General features: G+C 37.3%; 1 long non-coding RNA gene across 2 annotated transcripts in view; it reads right to left on the bottom strand.

Moving 5' to 3' along the window:
- The window catches only part of LOC128146257 (uncharacterized), a 74,434-nt gene extending 66,119 nt beyond the window's left edge, over positions 1 to 8,315 (bottom strand). For both annotated transcript variants that reach the window (XR_008236715.1, XR_008236716.1), the window contains exon 1: positions 8,207 to 8,315. This is a non-coding gene — a long non-coding RNA (uncharacterized LOC128146257). The remainder of the gene's footprint in view (positions 1 to 8,206) is intronic.
- Positions 8,316 to 18,072: the final 9,757 nt, after the last annotated feature.

The following is an 18,072-nucleotide window of genomic DNA, read 5'->3' as shown; positions in this document are numbered from 1 at the left end:
GATGACTTGAGTAGAGTTCAGAAGAGATACCATGGGAAAATGAATCTGTCACAAGATCGGTTTGGAGGTATAATCTGAAACTGCCTTAGACCTGTTTGAAGTATGCTTGATGACCATAGCAGCAGAGAGTCATTCTAGGAGGCAAGAACTGTGTTCTAGAAAACTAGACCTCTTTCTGAAATTACCTGATCATCCTCACTATATCACTGTCATGGAGGTGAGAGGATATAGATAATAAACAATAATAAATTATACATGTCTCCTCCACAACATGGAAACCCTAAGGCTTAGGCATAACAGTTAAGGCAAGAACCACGATCTTATCTTCCCCAACACTTCAAGTATAAGGAGCTAGAAGACTACTACACCTGCAATTTACACAGCCAAGGTTCTAATTTGACTATTGCTGGGTTAGAATGGTAACATTTTGTTGGATTCCCAAGTTCCCTCTAATAATGTACTTAAAATTATTTAAAATTATCTTTAAAAATTAATTCTAATGAAAGCTGAAGATAGAATGGTAACCATTGTGTAATGGCTTTACACAGAGCATCACAAGAGTTACACAGAACTTGCATCACTATTAATGATCAATATCAAGCCAAAATAGAGCCAATCTGGTCCCATCTGCAATTTTTTTCTCTCCTTTTTATTACTGCAGTAGTATTACTACACATAGAACAGTAGGAATACCTAAACCACATATACCTCAGTATCAAAAAAACCCCAAAACATATTTCAAAGCTATTAACATAAGATAGTTAATAATATGGTTTCTGGTATTCAAATTCTTGGGCCTTGCTCGCATTATATCTGTGATAAATGATCATCATACAGATCAAGATGAGAGATTATAAGAGCGCTGTAATTGGCAACATCATCACAACCCTATTTTTGGTAGTACAAGCGTAAAGCAAGTAGCTTTTGTCAGCACAGTTATGTTAGGCACAAATTATACCTCAGATGCCATAGCTGAGTTTGTAGAAGCTTGTTTTGGACACCAAGCCAATCCATTCAGCTTCTCAGTAATCCTGTTTTGGCAGTCACCCTGACATTAAAAGCTTCATCTTTGACAATTTAGACTTCAGCTTTACTGCCAGGCATTAAATATGCTATTCCATTAACTCCCTGTGCAAATTCTCCAACAATAAAGGCTGTAAATGAAAAAGTAGTTGCAACAAAGTGATTAGGTGGTCTACTTCCACCAAAAAAAAAAAACAACCCTCCAACAAAAACAACTCCCCAAAAAACAATACAAAACATACTAAAAGCACTTTATCCTCTCAGGATAATTGTGCTCCGTATGGCTAAAATAGTAAGAATTCCAGTCTTCGTACATCAAGAAAACAGCTCAAGAGAATTCAAGTATACTGTTACTGACAAAAATGGTTCACATTAAATCATTTTCAGCAGAAGTTCCAATTAATACACAGTAGCCACAAAGTTTTCTAATTGTAATCAACATGCATACTACATCAATTCAGCTCAGATGCATTCTTTGTTCAGCTTTCTAGCAGTTCTGACAGAATGCCTTCAAAAAAAGTACTTGAATAAGACAGTTATAAATTGTGTTAAATGCCCTTTTCCTCACTACTTACATCTCTATCTAATCTATACAGTTATTGTTACAGATGTAAGAGTAGCAGTGATCACATTAAACTACAAAAATTACACTCACAAAAGCAAGAAAATTCATAATTAAGGTTGATGCTTTCAATTCATTCTATCTACCCTAGATACTACAGTTTTCAGAGTTTATCAAATTACCCACCATGTGAAGACTCAAGCTGAATCCTGTGATGCAACAGAGACTGAAAACAATCTCAGTTTGGAGTCCTTACTCTCTGAACTGTACTTGAAATTCTATCAATCAGTAGTTGTTCATGTGACAGTAAGATTTGCTTTTCAGTGAATTGTTTTTCCATTCACAGTATCCAAAATAGCCTTCTGCACAAATAACAGTTTTAAATTCTGATTTCATGCAGATGTTAGCTAGGACTCCATGCCTACTGTGCATCTCATGCACTTATTTCACCTTGTTATCTGGTACCAGCAGTACTGGGCACCCCACTCACTATTGAGAACTGAGCGTTGTCCTTAGAATTCTGCAAGGTAAACATCGTTAAAGGAATTTTAAGAAATCTGATTACAATGATCTTTTCTTTTTTTCCATGAAGAACTGACATTTTACATGCAGCTTGATTACATCCAGGTTTTTCCAAATATATTTAAAGCCACCGAAGACTGAAGCAAGCAGTAAGTTTTGGCCAAGGTGCAGTAGTCCACTGTACTTACCTATTTGTGAAATATTAGTCAGACACTTATTTGGAGGACAAATGAAAAACTTGAAAAAAAAAATTCAGAAGATCCTCAGGTTTATGTAATACCCATTAAATGTTTAGGCAGAAAAAGCATTCAGACATTTAAAAAAAAAAAAGACTGAACCTATCCTCATGGTTTCCCTGATTTGTTTGCATTGTTCCATCACATTGATTAAAGTGAGTTAATAAATAGAACTTGGATCAGGGTTGAAGTTATTTGACAGGATTGCTTGCATCAAAGTGAGAAGAATAAAGCAGGCAAAACCCAGGTGAGGCTAGAAACTGTAGGCCCAGACCTTGGTTATACAGTTCTAAATGTCTGTTTCAGCTGTTGAATGCCTGAAGCTGGAAAAAAAGGGTAGAAAAGAATATGCCTATGTAAATAGGAAAGCAAGATAAATACGCCTTTCATTTGTCAAAATGGGGGGGGGAGCTATTGAATATTGAGGTCATCTTGTTTACATGAAACGCTGCATGAATTTATTGATCAAATTGTTAAATATGAGATCGACATAAGTTATAATAAATTTGAAAAGCAAGCTTACTACTTCAGACAGGTAAAGAGTCAGGGCATTCATTCACTAAATAAAATTTCTATGCAAAAAACACACAAGATAGCATCTTTGGATTTCCCTGAACCACAATAGGGAGCTTGAAAGAATGGAATCCCACAGTCCCCATTACCTAAAGACAGCTCAGCCACGAGACAGAAAATTGTTTATCAACAGGGTAATTGTTTGAATAACTATTCCCAGATCCCATGGCAAAACAGGATGCCCAGATTTTATTTTGCAAAATAAAAATCTCCTTTGACAAACTTGCTGTAAAACAAGCTTTACTGGAGCCAAAAGGTTCACATCTTAATGTAATTTGGGATTACAGAGTCTAAAACCTTTTTCTTTTGCGAAGGCCAAATAGCATTTCCCAATATTGTTGCTAAGCCACAGAGGAAAATAGCTTCTCCAACAGAATTCCAGAGTCACAAGAATTCATCTTGTATTAGCATATTCTGCAGTTTTAAACTATTTCTGATAAATGCATAAAAAGTAACTGCAGTTTTACAGTCACTTGTGATCTTTGTACCACTTTCATGCTGAGCAGATGTTAGCCATTCTCGACACACCATTGAGATCAAGTGGGACTACTCATTACCCTGCAGGAATCAAGAAATGTATAATAGATGTAAACCAACCATACAAGTTAAAGGTCATTCTAAACGAAAGGATTAGTACAAGTGTTAAAAACATTTTCTGCCATCCATAAAAATAATTTTCCCCAATATGGGAGATAACAATTGGCATAATAAATTTATAGTGATGTAGTATATTCATACAGTGACTATCAGAGATAAAAATTTCAGATTTGAGGATATCATGCATCATACGAGATCAAAATATAACATGGTAAGACTGTATAGTTACGCAAGCGAAACTGTTGCACTGTATTATTTAGCTACGCATACATGCAAGCACACACAAAACAGTTATCCTTGTAAAAAAAAAAAAAAGGTCTTCTGGGAAATAAATTTGCTAAAACATAGCTATGTCTGAAATATTTTTTTTAATTAGGTACCACCACATATCCTGAACACTATATACTTTTTAAATGATCTATACATTAATGAACTTGGACCAGAAATCCACTTGGTACTGAATGTATTGCATTATTTTAATGTGTTGTCACAGTGTGTCATATACAGAGAATAGTAACACTCATCTTTACCAAGAGATGAACAAAATAAGCCTTCTCCTGCAGATGACATTTCTGAGTCTTAGCTATACAAGATAACATGAAGTTACTAAATTTTCATTGATTTTTCTTCTTTAAACACTAAACATAAGTGGTAAAACAGGATTTTTTCAGAAAGGAAAATGTCTCTGAAGATTCTGAAACAGGCTGAATTCAATAGCAAGATCAACAGCACTGGGTCACTCTTGAGCAATAGGCTGACATAGATTAGCTGGATCAGAAGACAAGGGTGCTGCTACCAGTACAGATCCCAGTACAAACGAGTTGGCAAAGGCTTTTATTATTTCTCACTTCTCATAAATTTCCTTGGTTAAACTGGAGGACACAGCAGGACTTGTGTTAAACCGAAACTGCACCCACTTGAAAGATCATTTCAGAACAGAGTAACAATAATAAAAAGGTATGCCAAGCACTGCTTTATTTCACCCTAGCAGCAACATTAAAACTGAATAAATATTTGTATTATTTTAACTATTCTAGAAACAGAAACATACATCAAAACAAAGAGATCCTCAATGAAAACTCACAAGATTTGTAAGCCCCATAGCAAGGAAACAACAAAACATTTTGAGTAAATTAATCTAAAATGAGCTCCTAGGTGCAAGCTGGCCTCATAACCTCAAGGATAACGAGCATATGCTATCTGTAAGTGCAACAGCTTTGAGATAATGTGTAGTTTAACTGCAGTAATATTATTAAAATTGGTTCAAATTAACAATGATATTTCAGTAATTTGGAGGTGAAGGGTTGTATATTTTACTGTATAGAAAATACGAAGAATTTGTAGATTAAAGCATAGTTCTCTCATATTTACCAGTGAGATAGTAAAAGAATTTTAGTCAAACTATTTAAGTGAAGGAGACCTTACCCATCCCAACTGTCAGGGAGAAAGCCATCAATATCACAAGTGAAATAATCAATTCCAGCACCTGAATGACTCTGAATGGAGGCTAAGAGGTGACATCTATTTAGACTAACACTTCAACAAAGCTTAAAGGTCATTAAGTATACTACTGACAAAGTCTGGAGAAACTATCATGTTCAAGATGTCCAGACAACAAATATGAAAGAATGACTGTACTGAATTAAATAATAAAAATAACCTTCCTAGAATAACCCGAAAAGTATATTCTGTTTCTTTCAAGACTATCCAGGAACAGCAATTAGCTTGCTAAAATACATGAAAGAGCTCAGATTATTATGATGAACTGATTTATGTCTGTGCAACAACTGCTAGGTAATTCATCTAAAATGGCAGTGAAAGGAAAAGAGAACAGTCTTGCAATACCAATTTAAAAGGAGATCTGGTATGAAAATAAAGGTGGAAAAGTATATTTCATCTCTTGTTTTCTGTTTGTCCTCATTTTTCTTATTTAAACCTAACATCTCATGAGTAACAGAGACACGGCTTTTATTCTTAGAATCAAAAATAACAAAGAAAACAACAGTGCAGTACCGTGAGCAAGAGCTTCCCTATCAAAACGTATTTTCCATCCAGGGAAGCTGACAGCTAAGGGAGGGTTTTGGAAGATCACATAGTTCACACAGGATACTAACAATTTTATCTCAACAGTCTCCTCAGTTAAGGAAATTCATATCTGAATTTCCACAAAAAATAAGTGATATCCTCAAATGTCCACCAGAATACTAATTCTGCCTGAGGGAAAAGCAATAGAAATCAAAAACTGCAGCTGAAGTATTAATGGCCAGCAGCATCCTACCAAAATGAAGAGTCATCAAGAAACACAAGTTAACACAGCTGTGCCCATACAGTAAAAATATATCATTTAGCACAGCAGATGCATCAAGTGTTTTCAAAGTGTACTCCATTACTTATTTGCTTTCAAAATGACAAAAGTTACATTTATCCATATTTTCACTGTACACATACAGAAAAATCAGTCTTAAATACAAAATAAAAGCATGCTTCGACTTTTTCAGAAGTTCAAAAGCAGTTTTGTACTTTTAAATTATATTACATATTTTCTCAATGCATCTTATTGTAGAACAATTAAAAACTATCCATGGCTAAATTAGAATAAGAAACATTAATTATAGTGTCCTTTTTCTAGTTACCAAGTATTCCAAATGGCATTTGTGCATATGAAAAAATTTTTATCAAGGAAAGAGTACCAAGATCTTAATGAAAATTAAATAGAAACCTCATCCATGAATAAAGGATACTTGTATCTTCTTTTCCTTTATTTATTTCCTTGAAGATAACCTAGCTATTCAGTGTTAAGAGTAACACTTTAAAGTGTTAAAAACTGACACTCAAAGTCAACTCTATGGAAACCCTAATTCTCATGCATGCTTGCCCAGTGACAGGACAGATGAGGACAGGATGTAGTGGCTACACCAGCACACCCTTCAACTCATTCTTGAAAAACAATGCTAATACTGGTGTGGTGAGAGTTCATTAAAATAGGTTGCTTATTCAAGGATAAACATTAGAGTATCAGTAGCCTGGAACAGAACTAATGTGAAATCTGCTTAGCTTGGTTACAATTTTGTGAAAATATTTAGTGCATGCACATTTCTCAAACTGTTCTATTGCTTTATAAATCAAAACAGATTTATGAAAGGTTCTGCTAGAATACTGAAGAACACAAAATGAACATGACTTTGTGGCTCATTTCCTGATACTAAAATATTCACCGCAAAGCAAAATACTTTTTTTAAATGACCCCAGAAAGAATAAGCTATTTTCCAGGTATCAGTAAACAAATGTGGTCATGCCACTTTGAGTTACTGGTTTCTGCAGCAGATCTCCCAGTCCTTTTTCACTCTAGACCTAATAGCTGCAATTTCTTTCTTATTCCTTGAAACACAACCACGTTATTTTTTGGAGTTGGAAATCAATCAATTCATCCTTGGGATGACAAGGAGTTTGCCTGCATTATTTCTGCACTAGTGGAGGTAACCCATTAAAATCAGGCTTTTTTATATAGGAGGTAGTATTATCATTTTTGTTTCCAGCAAATAACAATACAGCTGAGAGTCACATTTTTCCCCTTTTTCTTCCATGGGCAACAACTTTCCCTTATTACTTTTATTCACTAATGTTTTCCTATGAGCCACTTTGTTTTGCTGACAAGTATATCCCCTCCCCTAATGAAAAGATGTGGAATCTGTTGTTAACTCAAGCCACTTTTTTTCTAACGATGACAAAATACCTATTTCATGTCATATGCTACTGCACGGCTAATGAGAAAGCAACATTTGAGCTGTACATCTGTATTCTTAGAAGCCTCAAATTAGCACCACTTCTAATATAACAATAATCCTATTCGCATAATTTCTCTGCTGTTGAATGGTAACACGCTCAAGTAAATCTAAATGGTTTAAATTACAGACTTTTATAGATCATTAAAACTATTAAAGAGATCAAGCTAGCCCATTCTTGATCCAAAATTAAAACATATTAGTCACCCTTACTATGGTTTGAATAAAGTCCTGAATAATCTGATGTAATCATTTCCAATTTGCTCTCTTCTACCGCTTTGCAGTTTTGTGATCTCCACATTATTCGATCTGTCGCAATAATGAATGTTATATACATGGCAGCTGATATTAAAGAACGATCGAGACATTTTTGGTTTAGTAAAATCTGTTATAGGCATTCACAAAAAGCTTTGGCAATTGCAGTCTGGTAATACAGTCTGAAGGTGTAATAACTGATTTTGAAAAAAGTTACACTGACGAAGAATGTCGCTGAAACTGATATTTAAGTTAAATAACTCAAATACTCTTTTAGTTAGTTGTTTATACTCTTTAAATGAAAGATGTTAAGCGCTTTCTTGAAGTCTACAAAGTGGCAAACACAAACATTAACTTTTTGTGGAATTACTGCATCTTAGAATATCTGTCGTAAACCATCACTGTTCCTACATTTTGTTCTTTCGTTCCACTTATTTCTCTCCATATAAACCATACGCACATATTTTATCTTTTGAAATTTCTACTTTCTCCACCGTACGCGTACCACAGGACCCCAGTCCCTACACTCTTGAGAAAGGTCATGCAGGGCCTTCCCACCCTGTGATGCTTTCTTCCTCCCTGAACACGGGCAGCCCCTCAGCCTGTGCACCAGCACTGCTCAGAACTGTCCCCTTCTTCACCTGCTCAGCACCCACCTCCATCCTTTGCCTTCCCTCTCCTGAGGGCGCTTCCTCAGCTAAGTGGGGAGAAACAGGAATGCCTCCTCAGAAGACCTTCAGTGATTCCTCATCCTCTTCTAGACCAGGAGTTTGTAAAAAAGGAGGCTGAAGTAAGGTCACCCCAAACCGCAGGGCTGTTCCATCTCCCTCGCCTCGTAGTCACTGAGGTAAAGTACGTTCTCCTCTCAAACTTTTCCCAAAGCAGCACTAAAAAGGGACCACAGCCCCGAAAAAAAGAGTAACTATATGGCAGCCGACACAAAAGGACACCCACAAGAAAGTGGGAGCTTTCCATACCGCTTCCTCAGGACAGCCGCAGTGGCCGTCGGCCTCCCCTCCCCTCCCTTCCCCTCCCCTCAGGGGCACACACAGAGCGGGCGCGAGGGCGGCCCCTCTCCCAGTCCTCCGGCGGGAGCGGGCCCTCTTTCTCCCCTCAGGCGAGAGCAGCCGTGAGGATGGCTCTTCACCTCGGGCAGGCACGGCGGCCTTTCCCTCTCTCCGCGACCGGCGGAGTGGCTTTCCGGGAGGACTGCTGGGAGCACCGGCACACCCCAGCGCCAAGCAGAGGAACTTCACCCTTTCAGGTACTTCCCTCGGGCTCGCCGAAGCCACGCTTCCCAAAATGGAGGATGGCCCGCGCGAGACCCTGCTGCTCCTCACGCTTTCCCGCCCTTCTCAGGCAGGCCCCGGGTGGCTGGTAAGGCAGGAACACACCAGCTCCCGTTAGTCGGTCCTTTCTTGTAAGGATCCTATCTTACCATTTCGTGTCTTTAAAAATAAGCACAGCAGTAGGACTGGTGGGGCTTTTCTTCTCCCCAGTTGTGTTCTGGTCTTCTGGTGTTTGACAGAGTGAACAGGAGTTAGGGCATGTTTGGAACTTGCTGTCCTCCACGGTGTGGTGGCTGGTGTTTCTGCTTGCCCAGCTGAAGCAGCTGCAGTGACTTTGGAAAGAACAGCCTTAAAGAAACGTCTTATAGGATCCGCATGTGTACGAGTGCTGTCCTGTTGTGTGCCTGATGTCAGTTAGATAGCTGAACACGGAAATGACCAATTATGTATGTAGGGGGCTGTTTGCATTTTTAATTGAATAGGGTATATGTGCAAATGGAGTATTTTATTGCACATTGGGATGGTTAGGGATGGAAGAGTCAAAAGCTGAAAACTGATGTAGGAGAAAAATGGATTTGAGCTGAATAAATCTGAACCAGTTTTAGCAGGGCTGCCAAAGGATGCTTAACCTGCAGCCTGCCTGCACTGTAGCCTGCTTCTGAGCATGGGGCAGAAATTGTGATTGGGCTTTTCGCCCACCTGAGCCCCTACCTTCTCTGATGGGGCAGCTGTTGGGCCCACGCCATGCCTGTGGTGACATGCGGCTGTAAGGAGGTGAGGCCACACCTTTGTCAATGATCTCCCTCCTGTTCCGTTGCAGTTTGCTGCATTAGGACCATCTGTAACAAGTTACTTTCCAGTTTCTCAGACACTTAGGCCCTTCCAGTAGTTGCTCCAGTCCTGTCAGGCTCCTGCTACCCACCTACATGGGCAGTCCTGCATGCGGACTGACTTATCAGTTGTCTGAGCCAATATCCTGCATCTCCAAGCACTTTCATTTTTCCTAAGCCCAGGAAGCTTCTGCTTGAGCTGCTGAGATTCCCTAGGTACAGTTCTGGTATTCTCACTACTGTATACACACATGGTATTTTATTGTCCTGATCATAAGCTGGGTTGGGTTTTTTTATGTATAAATATGTAAATCTCACTAGATGGTTTGTATAAGGTGTTGTATAGAAAGCTGTAGATGTTGGTAGCAATATTTTAGGTGCAATAAAATGAAAATTATTCCAGTAGAATAATTCCAGTAAGGAATTATTCCCTAGTAGAAGGGAAGAGAGTTATTTGGGGTTTTTTTTTTTTGCATTGCAGTAACTACTGCCCCATTTAGTTCGGCCAGTGATTCTGGCAACAACATAATCTCCTGAATAGTTAAAAATCTTGGCTTTTACCCCTTTTTATATGTTGAGCAAAATTTCTGTGCTGACAAAATAATAAATGTAGACAAAATGTAACACAATACAAATATTTAAATTTACTTTTTATTTGTATATTGGTTCAGGTAAAAACCTTGTGAACGTGCTTTCCTTCAATCAGAAAAAGACAGAAACAGTGCATTCATATGCACTTCACGGTCCTATAGAATCACTAAATAGGGGAAAAACTAACCTAGGTCCCCTAGAGGCTATAGCAAAGTGACTTCATTTTGAATATTCTTTCACTTCTCAAATTATTGCTTCCAAGAGACTGGTTGGAAAAAAACATTATGGGAGATCAGGGCTATATGTGCTTGGCATTGTCAGCATACTGATTCGCTAGCAACTGCTAAGTAGTGTGGCACACATATCTCATAATGACATAATTATCTGCAGTTACACAAACATGACTATGTTGACTACACTAGCAGCACTGACTCATGTAGGAGACACCTGCTCAGCTTGATGGCTTCTGAAAGTACTGTTCTTACACCCTTGACTCTTCATGTTGTAGATGGGGAATGTGGCCTTTTCATTCTGAGCTGAATTCTGGTCCGATATTGCCCGTAATAACCTGAAAATCTTTATGCAATAACAAGCTTTTGGTCAGGGTGTGCATATATTGCCCACAGAAGGGGAAGGGTGAGAAGTACAGCTATCTTTGGAGAACAGAAGGAAAAAGTCGGAGAGTCTGCAACCCCCTTCCTCCCAAACCAACAGGTTTTGCAAGAGGGCTGAACCTTAACTGAAAAATGCTGCAACTAGTAGTCATGAGATGGAAAGGAGCTAAAGTCATGGAAAGATCGGTGGTAGTTGTTTTTAAACAATTCAGATAATTGAGGTAGTGCAATATGTAAGTTCTTTTCAAATGAGTTTGTGTGTGGGAGCCCTCCATATTAGAAGTTGATTGCTTTTTAAAGTGAATGATATCTTACTGAGTTTTTTTGCTGGTTTGTTTCCCGTTATAAGAAGTTAAGTAAGCTTTAGCAAATCCAGTATAGAATAGCCATTATGGAAAACTATGCTTTCCTCAAATTATATTTTATATAATCTTTATCTGTACAGTAAGGAAAAATACACAGAATATTCTAGCTTTTATTATTAAATCCTTCTAATAGTAGTGTTTGGAGATCCCAATTACTACTAAGAACATAAGGTAAGCTATAAGTGTCAGTCTAGAATCTGGACCTATTGAATCTATTGACTGTCCCCTAAATACAGGGAGAAAGTCTAATTCCCTCGCTTATGTATACTACTTTGCTTTAGCTAGTCTCTTTAATTCAGTAGAAATAAATGTGGGCTATGGCAATGCTATAAGTAAGCCGATATCTTGATTAATTGTTGATAAGATGCAAACCTTGAAAAAGAGCATTCTTCAAAGTAAATAGCTTTTCCTTCTTCAGTGTTAGTAATTTATTTCTTTTGTCCAGCATACTTTCAGGGAAAAAAACATGGTATCTTCTCTCTCTTCCATTTGCAGGTTCTTACCTTTTCCTTGCAATTTGATTTATTGTTACCAAGTTGCTGTTCTGGACTCCTTATCTTCTGTACTGTCCTTTTTTTGTGAAATCTTGTATTTTAAAAAGGCATAAAGCTTTTTCTGACAATTCTTGGATGAATGCTTTTGCACAGAGAGGAATTGAATGAGTTCAAAGGAGTGGGTTGTGAATCTGGTTTTTGCTTAGGTGAGCAGTTGTACTAGCGGAGAATGCTACTGTCTCTCAAGGCTAGCAAATCAAGGAGTGCTTGTTCTGAATTTGCTAAACTTCAAATCTCTAATTCATGTGAGGAAACCCTCATTACATTTTCCCATGGTGATTCAAGTCATTTGGATAAAAAGTATGCCTGCTGTGCTTTAGATTACAGTGGAGGAACTCTTCAATTTAGGAAGAGGTTTTAAATTCAAGACCTACCACTCACAGCCTGTGATGCACGTCTCAACTTCAGATAATGAAACCAACCTGTTCCAGACAAATTCCATTTAAATAATTAGCAATTCAAAGTTGTGAAAGTTATTTCAGGCTATAAAGTTCATACAATTTTCACATCAAGAATTTGTGAATACTTAAAGCAAAAATAATTCAGTATTATTTGACATTGCTCACCAAATAGCCCAGGAAGAACTCATTTGTATAAAATTCTGAAATGGTACTTTGAAGAGACTCACTAAAATGTTTAGGCTTTTTAACTGTCAGAAAGATTTCATGTTTGGTAGTCAGACAATATACAAATGAGTAATACAGCAGTTGTTTTAACTGAAATCTTTATACAAAAATATGAGCATTCTCTAGAACATAACAAACAAGGAATGAGGTAAGTGTTCTAATGAACAGTACTTGGGTAAAGTGATTCTATGGAGACCCGTCTGTGAGCTAACTGAAGTACAAGTTTCTTTTACTTGTAAACAGTATTTTTCTACTTGAGCAATCTTAATAGAGTCACTGGCTTTAGGAATCGAGCATGGAAATTCAGTATGATCAGAAAAGAAAATAGTAATATTTTGTCCAGAATGTGGACTTTGTCCTAAATAAATGACTGACAGCACTTGCTGACACCCTAAAGAATTTTATTTGCTAGGGATATTAATTTCCCCTACCCTCCTTTGCCATCTTGTTAGTCAAGATTTTTATATACATTAAATAAAGCAGTTGACAATATAGATTGTATAAATAGCACGAATAATGAGTAACAGATAAAAAATAAGAAAATGGAGTTCGAAACAAGGTTGCAATGGCTGTAGAACCATTACGTAGAACACAGAAAGTTAATACAATTTTTTAAATGACAGTAATTCTCTTTCAGATCCATTCACAAACTTGTTTCATTTTGGGGGGAATATTTTGTTCTTTCTCCAAGACAGAATGCTTATTCCATTTCTCTTTATTCCATTGTTCTTCTTATCTATATTTCTGTGATGAGCATTAGTTTTCACAACCTTAAGGGTAAGTGCTTGACTTAGAGACACAAAGAAGAGATGCAGGTAGAAAATGAGCCTTAGACAGAATGAAAAGCACTGATGTTTACAAGTAGGTACGAAGTTTGATGTGCAACTCAAAGCTTTGCTTCTGTACATGTGTAGAGCTACTTTTGGCATTAAGGACCATTTGCTGCTTATCTCACTCCTAAGCTTGATAAATATCCTTAAAGTAGCCGTTTCTTTACCTAAATCTAACATACATGATCAGTAAGTGTTGTAAAGCATACTGAAGTCATGCCAGCAGTAGTTTGTGCACAAAACCCAGAAGCATTCTTATTCAAAGATAGCAGCGGCATCTTATATTAAATCACAGCATTTGTGTAGAGGGCAAAAAGATCAGAACTCCACTGTCAGATGAATTTTTAAATTTCATTTTTATGGTTGATGACTCAGATTGCTCTGAGGAAATTCTAGTTTAAAAAACAAACAAAAAAAACCCCCCAAGCCCCAAGAGCCACCCAAACGCTAAATACCTAAATCTTAAGAGAATGTTGGGCTTATGTAAGATTGCATCAAGTTTGCATCTACTTTGCAGTTTTGCACGGAAGGCTTGGGGTGATCTCATTAAACCAAATTAAGTTCTTATATTAAAAGCATGCTGTTGAGAGACTGTCCTCTGTGTTTCATAGGATGACCATTGCTGTCACTTCCTAAATAATAGCTCTAAGATTTCATGAAGGTTGCTGCTTAGAGTGCAGTCCATAGTTTCTGGGTGAGTGCAGAGAGAGGAAAGAAATAAAACAAGCACACTACAGGTGTTTCTTTTCTTTGGCTGACATTTCTTCTATCCCTTTGACCGGTAGAGGTGGAGATACTATTCTAAAATACTGTACAGCTTTTTAAGAAACAGCTACAAGTAATGTTGTAGACAAAATTAAGAAAATAAAATGGGAGGGAGAACATAATCACTTCATAAAAGCTTCTAGCTCCCTAGGTTTGGTGGCTTCTGTTAGTGGTATGTTATCTCTATTGAAATGCCATGAAAAGGTTAACAAAACTATAATAATCTAGGTTGTAGTTATGTTCTTGCTGATGTTTGAGTGTTGTTTTCTTTGAGTTAGCTGTATATTTCTCCTCTTATCTCCTTGTAGATGATGCATGACAATCTTTAATTTTAAAATATTACATCCTCTCAGTCTGTAAACAGCAGCTTGGCACCTACGGCTTTTCCAGGACTAATTTTGGAGTTTTATTTCCTGATGCTTTAATTAATCTTATGTGAGCTGTAAATGTCAGTACACATTTTTCCATTCTTATGAATTTCCCATTCTTATGAAGCATGAGTGCTGGATGCTGTGGGGTTGCACCTGTCACTAGGGAGAAAAATAACTTCAGGAAAGGTCCCTGTTGCATAGGTTAGAGAGAGGCTAATGCTAGCCTCCACTAACTAGTCCTTTCTTGCAATGTATTTCCACCTTCTATCAATAGCACAGTTTCAGAATGTACCTGGGCCAGTTTTTACCCACTTACTTGTCACTCTGCTACTATATACTTCTACAAAGTCATTTTGGATGCTGCCAAAAATATAAGGTGAATATAAGAGAAACATTCTTCACTGCTTTCACAGATATTTAGAAGACTGTGATAAGGCATAAAATTTTCAAAATCACTTGCTGTGGGAGACTAGATATTTGTAAGGATCTGAGTAATAAAGTCTGCATCACTGTTGGAAATGGTACTTCTACACATAATTCATATTGGATTTTTTTCCTCAAGGATCTCTGCCTAGTTAACTTTCCAAGTTTTGAAAATAGTATTCTGTCATCCTAGCTGCTATTTGCTGTTTTTAAACTCAAGGCCAATTTGCATTTGGGGATTGGGCTTGTTGGCTTGGTTTTTTTCCCCTTTCTGTTGCTGTTGCCACACAAATAGTTCTGTTTGGTTGCTTTAGTCTATGCAATTTACTGAAGGTTTGTCATGAAAACTGAAGTAAGATTAGAGCAAGGTAAAACTCAGAAAGGTTTGTGCTTTCAGGTCATAGGTAGCAAATGACTTCTGGCCACACGTGGAAGCAGTATGCCAAGAACAGCTAAATCACCAGGCAAGGATGCCAGAAGCAGTTTCCTGTTCATGTAAGCAGTGATCTGGCAACAGATTCCCAGTTTACTGGATTTTAGGGGTTGATATCAAAACATCTTTGCAAACCAAGTATTGTAACATCCGTTTTCAGTAGATCTGAGCTTATTTAATAGTTTGTTCAAGTCTTCTGCTAATGTATTCTACCAAAACAATCAATTTGGTTCATGCTTTTTAGGTGTCCAAGAGGATTTTTGGAGAACATTGCCATACAAAAAATACGTTAGCATCAAATATTTCAATAGCAATAGGGGCCCATAGGAATAAGATCAAAGATTACTTTTTGATTCAATTAGACTAGAAGTTAGACAGGAGTTTATGGTTCATGCCAAGAATAAGAAAAGCATGGCAGGAATTAAACATGAAAAGCTGATCTCTGTGGTCTGACTGCAATTTTAAATGAAACATACTGAAACGTATCAGTGAGCCATATTGCAAAAGAATAGATGGACAGCAGGGCTGTTAAACTTTTATCATGTGTATGAAGTTAAAAGAAGTATTGTTTCTCACTTTGTTTCTCCCTGTGAGTCCTACAAAATGCACTTACATTGACACATTCAGTGTGTCAAACATTTTTAAATAATATGGATTTGCGTCAGTGTATCAGAATTGCAGAGAAAGATGTTCACTTGCAATTTTTCTAAAATAGTATGTCTGCAAATAACTTCATTTTTGAAATGTTACTTTCTGCTCCAGTTTCCCCCTTTTTTTATTTTGTGATATCTAGTTGTCATTATGTCCTTTATTTTCTACCACTTGTTTTCTATTTAACCCTGTTTTCCTCTCCTTGGTGCTTTTCTCTTATTCTTTAAGATCATCCCGAGTGATTGAATTTCATACCAGTCTGCTTTTAAGGCAGTGGTTTAACACACGGTATAAGCCAGTGCTGGCATCCAGAGACATCTTTCTCTTCCCTTCTCTTGGCTGCTACATTTTATCGGTTGTGCTGGCATAAATGCATGTACAGCAAGGCAATGAATTAAATCGGGTAAAAGATCAAGGTTACAGCTAAGGTGGCGGTTTCACAGATGGCAGACTCACCCATACTGGGTTGGGTCTTTGCTACAAGAAGGGGAGGGGGGTTGTTCTCCTCTTTATTGTGACCATGCAGTTGCATACTGCATACTTGATCTCACCTGGTGGAGAATATTGGAGTCTTCCCAGAGTCAATAGTTAGAGATTTTTTTTGCTGGACCGTTGCATTAAATTGATGTGTGGAGAGTTGAGAGTGGTATGACCTAATACAAAACAAAAATGATGAACAGTACAGTAGAGCAGAGTAGAACTTGCCCATTTCAGAGCTTACAAGCTGTTATGCTGCTTACTGAATCTTCTGGAACCTCATGCTTTTGGGTGAGGTGTCAAAAATTGTCTAAACTGGTACAGTGGTTTGCTACCAGGAAGAGTAGTACCACCTCCTACTTGGATTGGCTTTAGCAGTCATCATCAGGAGCTATTTTAGCTCATTAAATTTGCCCGCCAGAATCTTAAGGAAATGCAGTGAATCTATGAAGAAATGTCTTGCTGAATCTTCTTATTTTTATAATGAAATCATACGGTACTTTGTCTTCAGTACCAATGCTGGTTCATGTCAATTTACTGACATTATCAGCTTCACCATCACCAAGAGTAGTAGATGACAGATTAAGGGCACTCTGGCAATATGAAGAGACCAAAATGTGTGTCAAAATGTTGCATGTGTGCTTTGTATCTTGAGTAAGGTTTTAGTTTCGTATCTATGAGTTTCATGACTGTAATCAACATTAGCTACAAATGCAGACATACAAGTCTTGGGAGTAAATATTGATTTGTTTTACTTTAATAAGCTTTTATGTCCTGTTCAGTATGACATTGATGATTTCTAAATACTTGGTCTCAATAGAGTAAAAGGGGTGGAAATCAGTTCTTAACTAACCTTTACACCTGTGATTGATGCTGTTGGTGATGTGTATTCATAGGTACTCAGCCCTGGATTATGCATGAACTAACACATGGAACAAAAATGTCAGCTAAACTGGTACAAAATTTATGTAGCCCTATGCATGAGAATGACCGTGATGGCAAAGCAATTGCACTGTTTAGAGAATTCGGGTGTCAGTTAAGTATTTTATTTGATAAGGGATTTTGCCTTAAGTATTAAAAAGTAAGCTGATGTTAAAAAAAAAATGTTTCATGTCACTGCAGCATTAGAAAAGTGCTTTTTCAGGTTTCACAGATGATGGCTCAGGTTCTGTCAAGTTAGGTTGCATTGTGTCAGTCCCACTCTGTTATGTAACGGGACATGAGCTATAAAAACTGACAGTACACTGTGGATGGGAAATAAAATCTAAAGTTTTCTCAAACCTGGAATAGAATGAACCCAAATTCTCACGAAGCATCGTGATACTCTTCTTGATGCAGAGAAGACTCTTAAACAGAAATAACTCTGCTGATGTCCTTGGAACTGTTTTTCTGCTCCGTACATCAAGTACTACTCAATGCAAATAATTCTACTCCAGTGGTGCTAACAAGAGAGTTTCTGTTTGCCCCTTACTTATGTCTTTAAGGCAGTCTTTTCAATAAACATATTTTGGTTAGGAATAGATTTTAAAATGAAACAAACTACTACAGTTCTGATTTTTGTATTACACAATAATATATCCCCCCAAGTGGAACAGCTTTTTCAGATGGTATACCTGAGGATGATGCTAGATATAGCTACCAGCAAGTCACTTCTAAAAGTTTGCTCTCATAATTATTTTTTCCCTTCTTAGTATTATTTGACC

Source organism: Harpia harpyja, chromosome 9, assembly GCF_026419915.1.
Source record: "Harpia harpyja isolate bHarHar1 chromosome 9, bHarHar1 primary haplotype, whole genome shotgun sequence".
In the NCBI taxonomy this organism is placed as follows: Eukaryota; Metazoa; Chordata; class Aves; order Accipitriformes; family Accipitridae; genus Harpia; species Harpia harpyja.
The sequence above is the reverse complement of the archived record's forward strand: the minus strand, read 5'-3'. Positions and strand labels throughout refer to the sequence as shown.